Consider the following 19,514-nt stretch of genomic DNA (forward strand, 5'->3'; position numbering starts at 1 on the left):
TCTCCACGTAGCCCTGCTTTTTTTCTGCCTCTTCCTGTTACATTGGAATGAAAGCTCGTTTTTTTGACATTTCACCACAGCGCGCATGCTCGCTATACTTCCAAGTTTCTTTTGCAGGCGTTTTGACCTTAGCGGCAGTGCCGCTCCTTTGCACATGCGCGGTGACTCCATCCTTCCGCGCATGCGCAGTTAACACTAGTCCTGCTGGGGAGGCGCATGCGCAGGGTATAGCGGTGGCCGATCGCGCAGCACCGGACTTCCTCGGATTACTAAGTCCGTATTTGGGCTTCTCCCGGGTCTCATTATTCAATTTACCATCGGTAATGACCAAATGGCAGAGTACATAAGAGGGTACTGACGCGATGCACGCTCACTTCATCGGAGCCGCGTTGAGGGAAGGCAGGCGACTAGCCATTGCAGTAACCGTGAGTTTTGGGTCAGAAAAAGGAGCTTGATTTTGGTGCTTTGGTGCATTGGTACCTACAACAAATTGAATCCCATATATTAATGTTTTTATAGGTCATTTTCTGAACAGAAAGGAAGGATCCCCCAATAACACGCACAGGCTCATGAGGTCTGATTTTTGAGAACCTTAAGTAAGCAGTGAATTACCTATTTTGGGCTCTTTTTCCATCAGAGTAGAGAATAATTCTGTGTTCTGTGTTTGTACATATATACATATACATATCTGTGAGCGTTGTGTTATGTCCTTGTGTGTGTATTTTTTCCTTTTTATTCCTTACAGGGTTCCACTATTTTTGGATTGACCCTGTTGTATTCTGAGAAGTTGTTTTCTTCTCCTAGGGCCTGTGCATCTTAGACCAGTGTGTTTATGTATGCTTTCTCTTTACAGGTTTTCATCGCCAATTGGGCGCAACGACACCCACCTACATATATAACATTGTTAGGTACATTACACATTGTTGTAATTAATTTTTACACTTTTACATTTACATGTGAGTAAGGGGAGGGTAAGTGCTATCCTTGTCCTGAAGAAGGAGCCTCTGAGCTCCGAAACACGTTGACACTTTTCACAGTGGTTGTAATACCCTAATCTGTATTCTTTCAACCACGCCTTGCACTTTTTTTAATAATACCAGCCGGGGATTTAATAAATTTGTTTCACCCACGCGCCAGGTATTTTTTAACCATTGTTTCACCTCACCTCACTCACACTTTTTTAGACACACCCCCTCACATAGTTCACTTTCAAGTGCTCCTGCGTATTCGCGAGTCGTAGCACGCCGCATCCCGTAGAGGGGTGCGAAGGCCCCGATGATGAAGCATGACACCAAGGGGCCTGTTGGTGTGTGAGGGGCATTTTAACAACACTGTGTGTTCCCCATCTTGTTAGGGATCACCACCACTCTGAGTGGACCTGGTGCACAGACATAATATCGACTCCACAATATCGAATGGACAAAATATCGAGTAAAAAATATCGAATATAATAAAATATCGAGAACAAAAATATCGTTGTTAAAAATATCGATTACAATAATGATAATAAAATATCGAGTCCAAAAATATCGACTAAAAAATATCGACATGACAAAATATCGATTAATAGTCTAAGTAAAAAATATCGATATTATGTTGAAAAAAGGTAAAAAATATAAATAAAGTGTAATAGTAATATAAATTGTAGTTAATGTTTAGGAGCGGGATGTTGGGTTAATAGGGGATAAGGGTGGGGAGTAATTTAAAATAAGGGTGGGGAGTAATTTAAAATAATTAATTAATTAATATATGTTTGTAAATATTTATATATTTTAATTAATTGGGAAATAATTAATATTAATTAGTTAATTAATTTATATAAATTTCTATAAATGTTTTATTAATAATTAATTGGTAATTAAATAATATTAATTAGTTAATTGGAAAATAAATCATATTAATTATTTAATTAATTAATATAATTGGTAATAAAATTTTATGTAGTAATTAATTGGTAATTAATTAGTTAATTGGAAAATAAATAATAAAAATTAGTTAATTAATTAATATAATTTGGTATAAATTTTGTATTAGTAATTAATTGGTAAATAATTAATATTAATTAGTTAATTACATTATTTAGAGTAATTGTTATATATATAATATTTTGTTATAGTTCATTAAATAATTGGTGAATTTTTTTTAATAATTACATGAAAATAATTACAGCTAATGTGCTAAAATGTTTTCATATTTGTTATTGGTATAAATTGTAGTTAATGTTTAGGAGCGGGATGTTGGGTTAATAGGGGATAAGGGTGGGGAGTAATTAAAAAGAAATAATTAATTATGATATGTTTGTGAGAAATTTAAATTATCATTTAATTGGTAAAGATTAAATATTAATTTGTTAATTAATTCATATAATTTGGTACATATTTATCATTAGTAAATAAATAGTAATTAATTAATATTAATTACTTGATTTAATTATTAATAAATATTTCCCCCCCATATATTGTTATTATTAAATATTTGTTTGGGAATAAATATTATAAATAATTATATTTAATTAATTACAGCTATTTTGCTAATATATTAACTTATTAATTATAGTTAATTAATCATTAATAGTTAATTAAATAATATTAATTAAATTTGGGTACAGGAGGAATTTTAGTGTTCAGGGTCAGTTTTCTCTCTTTAGGTAAAGGGGTATTTTTATGTTTCAAGGTCAGTTTTCAGTTTTAGGGTAAAGGGGTATTTTTAGAATTCGGGGTCAGTTTTTATTTTGTGGGTAAAGGGGTATATTTACGGTTCAGGGTCACTTTTCTGTTTTTGGTGAAAGGGGTATAATTTATGTTCTGGGTCAGTTTTCAGTTTGTGGGTAAAGGGGTATATTTAAGGTTCAGGGTCAGTTTTCAGTTTTTGGGTAAAGGGGTATATTTAGGGTTCAGGGTCAGTTTTTATTTTGTGGGTAAAGGGGTATATTTAAGGTTCAGGGTCACTTTTCTGTTTTTGGTGAAAGGGGTATAATTTATGTTCTGGGTCAGTTTTCAGTTTTTGGGTAAAGGGGTATTTTTAGGGTTCAGGGTCAGTTTTCTGTTTGTGGGTAAAGGGGTATATTTAAGGTTCAGGGTCAGTTTTCAGTTTTTGGGTAAAGGGGTTTATTTAAGGTTCAGGGTCAGTTTTCAGTTTTTGGGTAAAGGGGTATTTTTAGGGTTCAGGGTCAGTTTTCAGTTTGTGGGTAAAGGGGTATATTTAAGGTTCAGGGTCAGTTTTCAGTTTTTGGGTAAAGGAGTTTATTTAAGCTTCAGGGTCAGTTTTAAGTTTGTGGGTAAAGGGGTATATTTTTAGGTTCAGGGTCAGTTTTAAGTTTTTGGGTAAAGGGGTATATTTAATGGGTAAGGGTCAGTTTTCAGTTTTTGGGTAAAGGGGTATATTTAAGGTTCAGGGTCAGTTTTCAGTTTTTGGGTAAAGGAGTTTATTTAAGCTTCAGGGTCAGTTTTAAGTTTGTGGGTAAAGGGGTATATTTTTGGGTTCAGGGTCACTTTTCAGTTTTTGGTGAAAGGGGTATAATTAATGTTCAGGGTCAGTTTTCAGTTTTGGGGTAAAGGGGTATTTTTAGGGTTCAGGGTCAGTTTTCAGTTTTTGGGTAAAGGGGTTTATTTAAGCTTCAGGGTCAGTTTTAAGTTTGTGGGTAAAGGGGTATATTTTTAGGTTCAGGGTCAGTTTTAAGTTTTTGGGTAAAGGGGTATATTTAATGGGTAAGGGTCAGTTTTCAGTTTTTGGGTAAAGGGGTATATTTTTGGGTTCAGGGTCAGTTTTCAGTTCTTGGGTAAAGGGGTATTTTTTGGGTTCAGGGTCAGTTTTTAGTTTTTGGGTAAAGGGGAATTTTTAGGGTTCAGGGTCAGTTTTGGGTTTTTGGATAAAGGGGTATTTTTTAGGGTTCAGGGTCAGTTTTCAATTTTTGGGTAAAGGAGATTTTTTTGGGTTCAGGGTCAGTTTTCAGTTTTTGGGTAAAGGGGTATTTTTTAGGGCTGAGGGTCAGTTTTCAGTTTTTGGGTAAAGGAGAATTTTTTGGGTTCAGGGTCAGTTTTCAGTTTTTGGGTAAAGGGGTATTTTTAGGGTTCAGGGTCAGTTTCCAGTTCTTGGGTAAAGGAGTATATTTTTGAGTTCATGGACACTTTTCAGTTTTAGGGTAAAGGGGTATTTTTAGGGTTCAGGGTCTGTTTTGTGTATATACAGTGTGAGAATTTTTTTTATAAATATTACAAATAATTGAAAGATTTTTGTGAAAAAATGTTGCTCATTTTTATGCTAATAATAATTTTTGAAATACTCAGCAAAAAATATACTACTAATATATGTTAATAATATTTATAAAATATATATAAATATTTGACAAATTTTACACTATAACATTATACTAAAGTAGCTATTCTAATTTATACATGGTCAGTCTTCAGCACCTTTCCACATATTACTTTCACTTGAGTAGGAATAGTAAATAATAATTGGTCAGTGTCCAGCAACTTCTCTGATAATACTTTGACTGGAGTAGGAATAGCAATTATTAATTGGTCAGTGTCCAGCACATTTGCATATAATTTTACATTAGTGTGTTATTATATTACAAGACAATGCAAAATGGATGTTTTCAAAAAACTTTATTACAATTTTCCAATTTTTTCATGTGTAATACAATACAATCACTATCAAATATAACATAAACATTTTTGGAAATGTTGTATTTGCAGAATAACACATTATCATTTATGTACATGTTTTAATTTGTCACACAAATTTTTTTCACAACATTTTTTATGTCAAAACAAAATATTATTATCAATCACTTTCTGTAACAAGTATTTATATTGAAATAAATAAAATGCAAGTTATTTTTCTGTTTGTTCCATTTATATTTAATAATGTTAATATTATATATTAATATTATTAAATTTTTAATTTTAATATATACATTTTTATAAAGTAACATGACAATTATTATATTTGCTCAAGATATGGAAATACTAATTAAGACTTTTTTTCACATATTTCTGACAATGTTGTTTTTAAATTATACATATAAATATATTATGTTGTTAACTTTATAACTGTAAAGAGGAATAATATGTTTAATAATAATATCTGGTATTGGTAAAAGATTATTTATGCAATTATATACTTTTATAATACTTAGACATTATTATAAAAAAAAAAAAATTAATAAAAATAATAACAAATATATTTATTATTATTATTATTAATTAATAAACTTAAACATTTATCTTTTCTTTTCAGAAATACATACATTCAGAGAAATAAAAATACATGATTTAAGGGCATTATTTATATAGTAAATGGTTTTCATTTTTATATTAATAATAATAAATAAGTTATATTATTTATTATTATTAATTATTTACAAAACAATTAATAATGTTTAGTTATAAACAAACACAAACTTATTCCTATAAATGTACACAAAAATAAATTTTTTACATATATCATTTCAAGTGTTACATAATTATTTAATATTATTAATATATATTAATTAATATATATTAATTAATATTAAAGACATTTAATTTTTTTTAACAGTTTAAATTATAATGAGTCTACTTTATCAATTTGTTACAATAACAATGTGTATGTATTATATTTTTATACTATAACATTGTATTTTCTATGATACCTTTTCAAAATTGGTTTAAGGGGACTACTTTTTTACCGCGTAAGGTTATTGCGCTTCATTCAAGACTGGAGAAGCTCGCGGTTGGGAGTTGCTTCGTGTGGAGAGAGGTAAGGTAAATTTTATATACCATTTATGACTGAGTGGTAATGTTTGAGGGTATATTCGAACTGTGTAGTGTTTTTGTGTGTATGTATGATTTGTTAATGTAGCGTTTAGGTGTAATGTCGTCGTTATAGATGCGTCGTGTATGTTTTAGTTCTAGTGTTATTTGAATTGTTAGGAAATGTCTTCTTACATGGTTAATGTTAATTGTGAGTGTATTTACACATTTTATGGGCTATTTGTGGGTGGGTTTCGTTATGTATGTTTTTTTACAGGTTCCGGTTCCTCGCATGAAAACTACATGGAAGGAAGCGTGTTTTTTTTCGGAGATACTAATGTATGACTTATTATGGTTATATTTTTACGTGTATCTCCTATTTTTCGTGTTTGCCAGGAGCGGATTTTAATAATTTTAACCTTTTTTCGGGATTTTTGAGGGTTTTGTATTGGATTGATACATTGGTATGCGTCACCGTTTTTTTTAAAGTTGTGTGTATATCACTTTAAATACTAAAGTGTCCACACTACTGTTTTCGGGATTTCCTGCAGCGTTTATTTTATTTTTACATAATTTTCGGGTTTTTGATGGTTTCCCATATTGGATTTTTCGTACTTTGTAATGGATTGTATGGATTGTATTTTGCTTCATTACGTCTCTTTCATCTACAGAAATTGTAATTATTTTTATATTTCTATTTATTGGGTGGGAAATGTCGATCTTTATGTAATGTGTATGTGTGATGTAATTATAAATATTGCATATTTGTTCAGAAATAATGTGCAAAATTTTGATAAGTTTGTAAAACAAATATGTCTTATTTATAATTGTTTAGAAATGTTTATGATTGTTATATGTATCATTATTGTAAGAAGATATTAGTATATTTAGTCGATATTTTTATAGTAGGGTTTTAGCTATTATTGCCAGATATTCTAATCCTCTAGTTGTAGGGTATAGTGTGACTTGACTTTGCAGTAGTCGGAACATTTGTTTAGTTTGTTTACTTAGTTTTGGACCAATTTGGGTCACAGATTGTTCCATTCTTAGTTCTTGATAGCTTTGTTCTTTTATCAAAGCTTCTAGTAGGTTATGGAATGTGGGTCTTGTTCTGCTTGTGGTAGCTTGGAAAGCATTATGCCACCCTTCTACACTGTTGTTGGTTTTAGACTCTTGGTTTAAAGTACTAAGATAGACATTCCACCAAGGGATTTGGAATTTGGGTTGGCGTCGATGTCCAGATCTGTGCAACCTTCCCACCCAAGTATCTTCGAAATAATCCAGTAATGGGGTTAGTTTATCTTCATTCCTCTTGTAATATGTGCTGTCAATTAATAAATTATAGTGTTCCGCTACATCGGTAACAGGAACGTAGGCCAGTGCTATCAATTTTTTAATTTGATAGGCAAAGGTGCTATCTGTTGAGTACAAAATACTTAAAGTTGATTTTTGGAGATGTCTCCATATGCTCTGATTGAAATGATAGTAGCAACCCTGGATTGCTGTGTGGGGAAATAATTTCAAAATGCTATTAATCATAGCTAATTCGAAATCAATAATTATTTTTTCTGGAAAATAATTATTGATTTCATTTTTGAGAACATTTAATATTTCTGTGTAAGTGTTTTGCTGTTTGTTTGGTAGCAAACAGTAAATGAAAGGGATGTTATAGTTATGGTATAACCCGTGGATGGAATATAGTTGATAAAAAGGTTTTGGGCATGGTTTAAATGTTCCATCCATCATCCATTGGGGACACTGTTGGATTTTTCTTAAATTACTTGCAGTTGCAAACATTATGATTCTGTTTGTACTGCTTTCATTGTCAAAAAGGATAAATTTGTCTTTATTGTGTGTGATGGACATTTCTGGTGAAATAATAATTTCCTCAAAAGTAGTAGGGTTGGGTGGGGTTGTGGAAGTGCGTCTTTTAGTGTATGCAATTGTGCGTTTTAGGGAGTCAATAGAGGGTAGTTGACCTGAAGCATGGGCTGGGACTTTTAACAGTTCCTCTTTAAGGATTTGTGTTGTTGGTCTATCACTTTGTGTGCTAGCAGTCTTTATACTTTCTAACGCATCTCTTATTTCAATTTCTGTGACATTGGGGGGATGATTGTGTTCCCTGGTAAATAGCACATTAGTTTCCTCTGTAGTAGCCCTTCCATAACATTTGTTTGAGTAATATTTTGTACATTTCCAGAAAACTTTTCTACCACTTTGTCTTTCCTGGCTATAAACATAACCCATATAACATAACAGTAATTTATTTTTCTGTGACATAACAAATTCTGCACCTTCTGTCATTTTGTTTTACTTGTTCTAGGAAAGAGTAGAAAGAAACAAAATCAAATAACATATATTTCACTTAGTGGTGCTAACATAATTAATGTTGTATTTATACTTACGTTTACTAAAAGTAGTAATCACAAATGCAGAACTGTATTTTGAAGGACTTTCTTGTATGTATTTCTTTATTTACTGTTGGTATGAAAATATAGAAATGCTAAGTTAATGTTTATACATAACAAACGTTTTTCCTAGGAAAAAGCAGTTTTTTAATTTGCTTAGTACTACATTTGATGTGAACATTACATATACTTACTTGTTTAAATAGTTGAATACCATAAGGTATGGCAGACACGCACTACTTGCTCTAAAACCAGTCACACCTATCGATTGCATACACGCAATGTCTGCCCAGTCACTTACAGAATGCACAAGGTGCCGCTTTGTACCCCTTCCTCAAATCCCTCACACTTCCTCGGGCCCTATCATCAAAGCTGCACTATTGAATTGTAGATCCCTACGGAAGCATGCTTTAGAAATCTATCATCTACTAGAAGACCTAAATCTTCAGATCCTCTTTTTAACTGAAACCTGGCTAGATGATCACTCGGATCCGGACATCATCCAGGCCATGCCCGACGGCTATTCCCTAGCCAGATTGGACAGACAGAACGGCAGAGGAGGCGGCATCGCCATAGCCACGAAAGCTCCGCTAGTCTGTTCCCTAGTACACACTCAGGTTGATCACAGTGAAGCCGGCACCTTCACAATTAACACTGGCCCCAATCATTCGATCTCTGGCATTTTGATATACCGACCGCCAGGTACACTACATGAGTTTACATCTACCCTAATGGAAGCGGTCACTCATCTAGCACTGAGGAAATCCAGACTGTTAGTGCTGGGGGATCTCAATGCTCATTTCGAGGATCATCTAGATAAAAACGCTGATGATATCCGGATGGAATTGCAATCTATTCAGCTTGATCAAATAAATAATGAGCCTTCCCATCAACTAGGACACCTTCTAGACCCCGTTTTTAGCAATTGGCAGGGAGTGCATACCTCTGATCCTATACCCATACCCTGGTCGGACCACTACATTATTCCCTTCACATTGCAGCTTGACAAAACGGAAATTGTTAGGCATCAATCCCTACGATACAAACGAAGGAAATGGAAGAACTTCTCCCTTGATTCATTTAAGCAAATCGTACAGGACGAAGGCCCTCCCAAAGGGATCGACTGTGAGGCAGCTAATGACAATTTAAACAACATTGTCATTAAGGCCCTAGACATCACAGCCCCAAGTCGTACCCTGTCCAATGCCAGGAGAGCTAAAAAAACTGCTCCTTGGTTCAGCCAAGAACTGCAAGTCATGAAGACGGCTTGTAAGAAACTCGAGAGAGCTTGGCGACAGAATCTCTGTGCTGATATTAAAATACAATATAAAACAACACAGAGAGAATATTACAAATCAGTTCGGGTGGCCAAAGCAGAGCATTATCACACCCGCATAATGGAAGCAGGCAATTCCTCCAAGGAACTGTTTCTTATATATAAAGAGATATCCATAGTGGACGTGACCTCCCCCGCGCACAATGACTCGGTGGAAGTGTGCAACAATATTGCTCAATATTTTGCAGGCAAAATACATAAAATCTACTCTAGCTTCTCTAACCAGACAGATCCGGCCACGAATTTCATCGAAAATGACAAACTTGTAAATACACCTGTTTGTTTAAACTCTTTTACAGTCCCTTCCTATGAAATCCTATACAAAATGTGCAAAAAATTAAATCAGGATCCCCTAGGGATCCAGCACCCCCGAAAATTTTAGCCGAAGCCTTTCCTGTACTAGAGCCTCATTTCAGGCACCTATTACATGCTTCCTTTACTACCTCCTGCCTTCCGGAGGAGTGGAAACAGGCAATAGTATTACCCATTAAGAAAAAATCAAACATCAGCCTGGACATAATGGACAACCTGCGACCCATATCCCTGCTACCCTACGTGGCCAAGTTAGCAGAGAAAATCGCTAACAGTCAACTTATGGAACACCTTGAGAACCATAATGTTTTCCACAATTCTCAGTCGGGTTTCAGAACTGGCTTCTCTACGGAGACAGCTCTCCTGAGGGCCACTGAAACCCTACGTGAAGGTGCAGATAAGGGAAAGACAATGGCCCTTATCATGCTGGATCTCAGTGCCGCTTTTGACACTGTAGCACACACCATCTTGCTACAGTGTCTAAATAAAGCGGGCGTCACCAACAAGGCACTGGGTTGGCTGAAATCTTTCCTGATTAACAGGACCTTTCAGGTTCAAAGAGGGACTTTCCTCTCCGACAGGGTGATGCTAGAACAGGGGGTTCCTCAGGGCTCTGCCCTGAGCCCTACCCTGTTCAATCTCTACATGGCCCCGTTGGCGGAAGTGGTGCAATCGTTCGGCGTAGAGCTTGTCTCTTACGCCGACGACACTCAACTTCTCATATCCCTGACCCATGCCCCTTCTAAGGAAGCTGATAACTTCAACGCCTGCATGTCCAAACTAGCTATGTGGATGAATGAACACTGTTTGAAATTAAATGGGACAAAAACAGAGGTCCTCATTATGGGAGGAAATGAGGTCAAATGGACGAAAGAATGGTGGCCCAGTTGTCTGGGTCCCCTGCCCACGCCCGCACAAGAAGCGAAGAACTTAGGTGTATGGGTGGACAATAAACTGTCCTTCGACAGCCACGTAAAGAGGACTGTTGGCAAATGTTTCGGGGTGATGAAAACCCTCAACCGCACCCTCGACCTGTTACCCACCAACTCCAGGCGCACCATGACACAGGCATTAATAACGTCCCGCATTGATTACGGGAATGTACTACTCATGGGTACTTCAGTAAAAAACATAAACAAACTACAGGTTCTACAAAACTCGGCAGCTCGCCTGGTGCTAAGGCTTCCCCGCCGTGCCCCCTCACGTCCTTCTCTAGCAGCCCTCCACTGGTTACCAATCAGTAAGAGGATTGCTTTTAAAGCAATGCTATGGTGCCATAAAATAATTCATCACAGAGCGCCGGCATATATGTCTGATCTGGTGTCTGTGTACGAACCCAACAGATCTCTTAGATCCAAAGGAATGGGTCTACTTAAAACTACCTGCCCCAAAAAAGCGAAAATGGGTGGCAGATCATTCCGCACCTTAGCCGCCAGGCAATGGAACCTCCTGCCTCTAGAGATTAGGTTGGAGAGTAATGAATTAGTATTTAGGAAGAAGCTGAAAACTTGCCTCTTTGCTGTGTGAAATGGCTCTCTCTTTCCTTCCTCTGCTGCTGCTGTCTTTCTCTATAGCGCGGGGACACGCCGGGAGGTGTTACCATGCGCTCTACAAACTCCTTTAAACTAAACTAAACTAAACTAAACTAAGTTGTAGTATTTGGTGGAGTACATCAAGGTAGTAAAGTTTAGATCTGTAGAGAAGATAGAATAAATACATGTCACATATGATAAAAATTATTTTGAAGCGTAGGGAAATTGGAAATATTTAAAAGTATACTAACTTCTAAATATGTACTTTTCTTTGCTGTAGGTAGAATAGATGTATGATGTATTCACAATATCTGTAGAGGAAATATAAAATACATAACATGGTGTTAAGAACATAGTTCTTGTTTTTATTGGAAGTTTTAGACAAATTGAAGTATACTTACATTTTTTACAAGGGTAGTCTTGTCTTTTGGTATAGTTGATGTAGGATGTTTTTATTGGATCTGTAGGGAAGATGTAATATGCAAGATATGTTGTTTAGAAATTAGCATTTTAAATATTGGTTGTTTACTAACAAAAACATATATACTTACATGTTTAATTAGTGTAGTTCTATACATTTGTAGTGTTGAAATCGGAAAATCGCTGAATATCTGTGAATAAAATGTTTTAAATTAAGTATGAATCTTGTGAAATACTGTTTAAAAACAGCTGTTGTTGTATAACAGACCATTAATATATACTTACAATCTTATTTTGCAGGGGAAGAAATAGGAGCATGTATTAGGAATTTTTTTGTAGTACTTTCTATCAGAAAAGTAGGAGGAGATAAAAATTAAATAAGTGGAAGAGTTAGGAGATATAAGTAAAATAATAGACTACTAATTTACATTGTTAAATAATGGAATGTAACTTACTTGAATGATTAGCTAGTGAGCTGGATCTTTAAAGATGTTTGTTCAGGAACAAAATCTTCAGAGTGTTGGCATCTTCTTTCTATGGAGTTAGCAGCAGCAAATGGTAGAATGCATTTATCCCTTTTATAGTATGTGTATTTTGTGTGCTTGGATTTGATTGGTTGTAGGATGAAAGGAAGGATTGTATAGGCTAGTTTGAATTTTTTTATGCTAATTGGTGTGTTTGTTGATGTGAGAATGGTGGTATGTGGTGCTTTCCGCATTAAAGCAGGTTAGTTGTTAAATAAAATAGATGTGTAAGTGTAAAAATATTATGAAAATTTTAGTTACATGTAAGGATTCTTTTTAAAATGATAGAACACATTTAATATAATGTATAGCAATGATGATAAATAGTAATGTTATAAAAGTAACAGGTATTATATGTAAAATGTTTTTTGTATAGAGCAATGACTTTTATAGACCATTAATATAGTATTTTAGACATGAAAGGGTACAAAAAATAACTCGATATTTGTTTAGAAACGATATTTTTGTACTCTATATTTTAGTAGTCGATATTTTTGTAGTGTTAGGTGTAATTTCATGAACAACGATATATTAGTAGTCGATATTTAATAAGACGATATTTATGTACTCGATATTCTAAATACTCGATATTTTTTAGTCGATATTTTTGTATTTTGTGTAATAAGTATACAAAGTCGATATTTTTGTAGTCGATAATTATTCAACGATATTATTGCTAGTCGATAATGTGACCGTCGATAATATTTCAGTGATGCGTTGGACCTGAATGGCCCATCTTTCAATCCGCGGCGGTGGGTGTGAGGCTGTGCCTTTGAACAAATACTCAAATTCTAGCTACTCTTGGCCCTGACATTAACAAGACTAAAGACCGTTTTAATAACTGTCTGATGGAGGTGAAAAACTGGATGGGTCAAAATCACCTACAGCTGAATGGCAGCAAATCAGAGGTCATGTTGTTTGGCAAAGCCATTGGACATTGGACCCAGGACTGGTGGCCTACACAACTGGGCGAATGCCCAGTCCCAAAAGAATCGGTCCGCAACCTAGGTCTCCACATGGATAATAAGCTCTCCATGAAAGCTCAGGTGAACCACATTGTCGGTACCTGTTTTGGCATCATGCGCAGCTTATGTAAGATCTTTAAGTGGATACCAGTTGAAGCCCGCAAGCCCTTAGTACAAGGCCTCATTATAGATAGACTTGATTATGGCAATTCATTGTTACTTGCCACAAATGAATGTCACATCAGGAAGTTGCAGGTTCTGCAGAATACCGCAGCACGCCTCGTCATGGACTTACCTCGAAGATCCCCCTCTGTGCCGTGCCTGAAAACCTTACACTGGCTTCCTGTGAAAAAACGGATCACGTTCAAAACATTATGTATGGTACACCAACATATGTATGGAAGGGGCCCAAAATGTTGGACCATGAAACTCACATGGTACATGCCAAGGAGGCAGCTGAGATTAAGCACTGAGTCACTACTCATTCCCTTGAGAGTCCAAACTGCCAGGAATGGAGGTCGCGCTTTCTCCTTTTTGGCTCCATCCCTCTGGAACAAAATGCCTCTCAGCCTGCGCACAACCTCCGATCACACTAGTTTCCGAAAGAAGCTTAAGACCTGGCTTTTCTGCTAATCTCGCTATCTACCCTTTTGGTCAGAATCGTCTGCATGCGCCATGAGACTCTTTTGGACGTGATATGTGCGCAATACAAATATCCTGACTTGACTTGACTTGACTTGTACTTTTTATGAAACCCTCATTGGTCTTATTGTCACTTAAGGGTTTCTGTTTGATAATTACAGTTCCGAAAAATGATTTTGGCTCTGTAGTGAATAGTCATGTGTACAATGGGCTCAGTGCCCTCTTTGTCATTCCGACTTTCTTTGTCATAATGGCAAAGTGCCCCCTTGGGTTGAATATGGTCTTTGGAGTACGGGTCTTGGTTATGTAAGTTTAAGTTTTTGTTGACGTTTTCATAGTTAACTTGGTGGTTCAGTGTTCATACATTGATGTTCTGAGTACAGTATTTTAAAGATGAACGTGTAACTCTTCATCTATATATATATATATAAAAAAATAGTTATATATATATATCCATATCAGCAAGATTTGGAGACCTGGGGCTGAGCATTCCGGCGGACCTGGATGGACTCCGGCAGCCCTACCATATACCAACAAATCTTCCCCATATAGAGATCACCAGAACACTCCAGGATACTTTATTGATTTATTAATTAAATTGATGCCTCGTCATCAATGCGTTTCAGCTTTCACCTTTCTCACAGTGAGAAAGGCGAAACGTATTTGTGATGAGGCGTAAATTTTATTAACAAATCATTGAAGTATCCCGTAGTGTCATGGTCATCTGTATATGGAGGAGATGTGTTGATATATATTGCCCGTTGCTGGAAGTAGCATAATTTGCACAGACCTGTTTTTTAACTATTTTAGAATTTTTAATAAAAAATTGTTGTCAGCACTTTGCACTCTTGATCATAAGGTGAGCTGGTGTACGCCGCATGTAAGAGCGGGTCACCGATAATACAACATCTTGGGCAGCAGTTTAGTTGTCCTGAAGGAGGAGGCTACCCTCTCTATTTAAACCGATGCAAGCGCGGGTGCGCAGCGGGCACGCAACGGGCACGCCACTGGCGCGCTAAAGGCAAGCTTGTCTGCGCCCGTCCGCGCACCGGCCGCACACAGCGCCAGCCATGCTGCCGGTTCGGGAATAAACTCTACAGGGAGCACTTACCATCGATATACAAGGGAACAACTTCTGGCAATTTTTGAGCAGGGGGGCGGTGTTCTTAATTACAGGTCATTAGTAACTACGAGAACAGTCTCTGAGAAAGCAGGGGGTGACAACCTTAAATGTGGCTTAGTAAATGTCAGATCCTTGGTGAAACATCACCTGGAGATCCACCTCCTGTTGGAATTAGATGACCTGGAAGTGGTGTTTCTGACGGAAACATGGAAACGCCCTGACTCAGATGGTGAGTTGGGGTTGGCTTGTCCACCAGGCTACAGGGCCTTTCACAAGCGGCAGCCCAACGGAACAGGAGGTGGAGTAGGAGTAACTTTTAAGGACAAACGGAATTTCACCCAGACTGACATTGACAATGTTGAGGGAATAGAACTCCTGAGGTTCTCTTTAAAGGATTCTAAAGGGCACCTGCTTATCATGTGAGGAGAATTTAAATCTGCAACAATTAGTGACGGAACCAATGCATCAGGGCGGACATATACTAGATTTAATCTTTTTGGCAAAAAATGTTGCACAATTGGAAGGTATCTTCCCCTGTTGCTGGACTGACCACTACCTTATTAAGTTTTTGGTTTTTAACCCTAGAATGAATAAACATAGTACCTCCATGGAAAACAGCAGTTGGGCAGGGAATGGAGTACATTTTTGAAAATAGCAAAACAGTCCCCTGTGTTCACTGAGAAAAGTTATTTTGATGCAAATAAATCAGTGGATGAAAGCTATTTGAAACTCTGTGACCAGATTAGAAATACTCTTAATCAGATTATCCCAATGAAAAAAATAAAACATAAACATAGGTTGTCATTACCTTGGTACAATGAGGAGCTAAAAAACCTAAAAAAGGGCTGCAAACAGGCAGAAAGAAAGTGGAGAAAGCTTTACATGGAGGAGGATAAATTAGCCCTGAAAGTAGCACTGGGTAACTATAAAAGGGAAATCTCCAAAGTGAAAGCAGAGTACTACGCTGACACCATTTTTAGGGCGCCAAACAGTGCTAGAAGTATATTCAAAATAGTGAATTACCTCTCCAAACCAGATAGCATAAAAAATAAGATCACTGCTACACAGGACCTATGTGATAGCTTAGCGATTTTCTTTGAGGAGAAAATTAATAAAATCATTGGAGGTCTGGAAATGGGCAAGCCAGATAAAATAGAAGGCCAAATCAGAGTGGCTGAGATGCCATCACTGGCTCAGATGGAGGTGTGGGTAGGCAAGGATAAGTCAGTTACTCTAGACTACTTTAAGATTCCTACAGAGGAGAATTTAAATAGACTAGCTCTGGGTGTCTCATCAGGATCCCCAATGGATCCTCTACCACACAGGGTGTGGAAGGAATTAAAGGAAGAACTATTTTCGCAACTTCAACAGATCTGCTGTCAATCTCTGAGTAGTGGGGTAGTACCCGCATGTTGGAAACAGGCAATAGTGACACCGATTTTGAAGAAAGCTACGCTTGACCCCCTGTGCCCAAAAAATGACAAACCCATCTCTCTTCTACCCTATCCTGTGAAAATCCTAAAGCGTTTGGTTAGCAAAACTCTTTCGCAATTTCTAGAAACTAACCACAGGTTAGAAGATGTGCAATGTGGCTTTTGTCCAGCTCATGAAACAGAGACTGCCTTATTGACGGTCATGGATGAACTCAGAATGCAAGCAAACAGAGGACAAACAGTTATACTGATCCTACTGGATATGTCTGCCGCATTCAATACAGTCAACCATAAAATCCTTTTGAAGAGACTCATGGAAATTGGGGTAGAGGGCATTGCATTGAAATAGTTTCAGTCATACCAGTCGGATAGACAACAGGCTGTGGCTTTACCTCCCTTTCAATCTAAATATGGTAACATCAGTATGGTGTTCCCCAAGGATCAGCAATTAGTCCAATACTTATATGAGTCCATTGATTTCAACTATTAAATCATACAAAGTTAATGTGGTGAACTATGCCGACGATACGCAACTCATCATGTCATTGGATGGGAGTCAATCAATATCACTCGACAGTTTTCATGAGTGAATGCAAAAAACTGCAAAATGGCTCAAAGATAACTCCCTACAGTTTAACGGAGATAAAACAGAGATTCTGTCCTGTGTGGCAAAAAAAGTTCCTCTCCCGCGCCCGGCCAACTTCTGGCCTATCCCTACAGATAAGCCACTGACAACCTCTGAGGCAGTGCGCAAACTAGGGATAGTATTTGATGACAAACTGAGTCTAAACACCCAAGTGAATAAAACAATTGGGACCTGCTTTTCCCTTATCAGAGCACTACGGGAAATACTTCCAATGCTACCGATTTCAGCCAGAGCACCTATTGTGAGAAGTGTCATTTTTAGCCGGTTGGATTATTGCAATGCTCTGCTACTAGAGGCCCCAAACTTCCTGATTAAGAAACTCCAGAAAATCCAGACAATAGCTGCAAACCTAGCTTTAAAGAGATCGCGCAGATCATCAGCCTCTCTGTCCCACAAAGAGCTTCCCTAGCTCCCAATGACACAAAGGATACAGTTCAAATCGCTCTGCATTGTATTTAGGCTTTGCATTGACTTGGGCCCTTGCCACTGCAGAGCAAATTTGAACGGTATGTCCCGACCAGAAGCCTTTGTTCCTCATCAGCCAACCTGATATGCATACTGAGGTACTGGGTTTTTCAGAACCGGTACCAAACCGGTAACCCAGCTGTGCCAGGGTACACCCAAAGACCTCGGGTACTTTCCTGATTAAGACCACAGAAACTCAGAGTCTTCTAGGTGAAGTCAAGGATCGATTTTATTGGCTGCAACCAAGAAACAAGCGTCCTAGAAGTACAACACACGGGATGTATATTCTCAGGAGACTGCTCAAACTTACAAAGTCAGGCTTCTCTTTTTATACAAAATATTGTGCTTTAGGCAAACATTCTTCGAATTTTAGTATACCATTCAAATATTTTCGCTACAAAGGAAAAGCAGAGTCATGATGACAGCCCATATTTCAGTTCGTCCAGCCCACAACAAATCACCCGGCAAGGCCCAACATTTCATCAGATATCGGTGGACCCCCAATAAAAATGGGCACCTCCCCATCATAAAGCAAGTGAGAGAGAAAAGAGCAGGGACAGGTGTGAGCAAGATTCGGCAGGGTGTGTGCGATGAAATGGGTTTATGGCCTGTTGTGCCTTGATGCTATCTCATTCGGCCACTGGGAGAGGAACTGACCAAACAGGTTCGGCCTGGGGCAATGGTTCCAACTTGCCCAGGTCACAGGAAAGTCAATTAAGGTGTATGTGTCCTTTGGAATCGAATTTAGCTGTATCATAAGCCTATGTAAAGGGCAATTCACAAAATGGCTGCCGTATACAAAATGGAAGCCAAGGGTTCAAGACGAAAACTGCGATTTCGAGGTGAAATCGTCACTCGAATATGATGAAAATGCTTGTACATAGTGTACTAGCCATTCTCTGTATTTTGATATGAAAATCGTCATGCTATGATGAAGTTTAATTCTCGAGTTCAGAATTTTCGGAACTACAAACCCTCCTTTTGCCCTTACATAGGCAATTTAACCTAATCTCATGCTAATCTGAGTCCAGGTCTATATTCCTAAAGTCATTGAGATGTTGCTGTAACATCATTCTAGTACTTAGCTCGTCTCTTGATACAGGTTTCCTTACACATGATGTAGCACAGAGGCCACATATTGCAGGAGCACACTGCACGCACAGACAGATCAGGAAAAGAATGGCTAAGACCATCCCAATGACCATCAGAATTTTCCATCCCCAGCCGGATATCAGTTCCCAGAACCATTCCATAAACGACCAATCTCCTTTATCCACATGAATAGATTCGGAAATCTTATGCAGTTTAGAGATGGCCTGGTACACTGTTGGAGCGTTATCTGGAATAAAAACACAGCAACTCGATTGGATCAATCTACATACCCCACCTCGGTCTGCAAGTATGACATCTAAGGCGACCCTGTTCTGAAGGGTCATAAGTCGATCCGACTGGAGCTCAGCAGTCAAGTTACTAAGGGCACCAGCAGTTTCAACCACGGTGGATTCAACCACCCTTGTCAATTGCCTTAGGTTCCTGCTGTTCGCCATCGGTCCCCAGAACGGCAGAAAACCCTTTATGAAGTCCCCAAATTCTTGTCCTGCAGTGTCTTCTTTGCTCAAGACACCTCTAACTATCCTTGTCTTGTGGTAATCTGCCGCTGCTGTGTAGGTGGGAGGCAGCAGGAACAAAACAAAACATGAACCCGAAAAGTCAGGGGGCAACCATGTATAGGCTCTATCATGGCAGATGAAATAGGTACCCTTAGCTGCTAAAAACGAAGGGGAAGTCTGGGCTGCAAAAACATACGTCTTAGTGCAGATACTCTTCCTTAACTGAGCTCTGGGATTTGTGCCATTACCTTGCAGACACAGATGACCCTGATGGGGTACAATCCAAATCGGGGAAGATCTCTTAGCTTGCTGTTTCTCACTCAGAGTAGCTCCATATCCGGTTACGTTCCATCCTATGTA

The sequence above is a fragment of the Lissotriton helveticus genome, chromosome 3_1 (genome assembly GCF_964261635.1).
Source record: "Lissotriton helveticus chromosome 3_1, aLisHel1.1, whole genome shotgun sequence".
NCBI classification, from domain to species: Eukaryota; Metazoa; Chordata; class Amphibia; order Caudata; family Salamandridae; genus Lissotriton; species Lissotriton helveticus.